Source organism: Ammodytes marinus (genome assembly GCF_949987685.1).
Source record: "Ammodytes marinus genome assembly, chromosome: 2".
NCBI lineage: Eukaryota > Metazoa > Chordata > Actinopteri > Uranoscopiformes > Ammodytidae > Ammodytes > Ammodytes marinus.
In genome coordinates this window covers 28828338-28829273 of record NC_137231.1, presented here as the reverse complement: position 1 = coordinate 28829273, position 936 = coordinate 28828338, and positions in this window count along the sequence as shown.

Here is a 936-nt window from a genome sequence, read left to right as displayed (position 1 = left end):
TTCATGTGTTACATGTCTCTTTGAATCCCACTGAGTACGGCGAGCTAGCTACGTTAGCTAGCTATTATTCTTAAGGCGATGTCATTCTTGTGGCATTTTTTTGTTACATTTCAAAGTTTTATACATTTAGTCTGCAAAAAAAAGGTGTTTTGCATTTTTTTAAAGAAAACTAAAACGATAAAAACCTAAAAATGTTTTTATTTTTGTCCTTAATTAGTGAATTGTTAGTGAATTAGCCTATTGTTGGATACTTAATTCCCAAAATTCTCCATTAGTTGCTTGTTTAAATCTTTCTTAAAGAACTTGAGCTCTCTGCAACAACATCATGCATTCTGGATTAACCTGCAGAACAATTTAAAGGCATATTATGCCAGATTTTCCTTAAAAAACAAAGTATAGTCACACAAAAATATTCCTCTCAATTATCACTTATCCCCTGTATCTTGTGGTGGTGGTTTATCCAGACAGGAATGACTTGTCTGCAATGCCATTTATTTTTTATTTTTTTGGTAAACAGTGCCGGATACCAGAGTCAACAGTGGTACCGACCTCACAGGATATTTGTTAGCAGTGAAAAGGCCTCAAACAGTACGAGTATATGGGTGTCTAGAATATAACTTTTAATCATTAAACAATGACTTAATAGCAATTAAGTAACAATTTACTTTTTAGGTCCATCAAAGCCTTGTTTGGATAGTTTCATATAGTCATGTAGACAAAGACACAGATCCATTAATTTCAGTGATGTTTGGTAAAAAGCTGTGGAATAGCAGTGTTGTGGTCAGCTGTAGAAGGCCAACAGATAACAGATAGGTTGGATTTTACACACACACACACACACACACACACACTACAGTATTACAGTAGGCTACCCTTTCAGTATGTGCCCGTACAGTCGCTACAAATTGTTTTGCTCGTCTTTTCTTTCTGTTACGG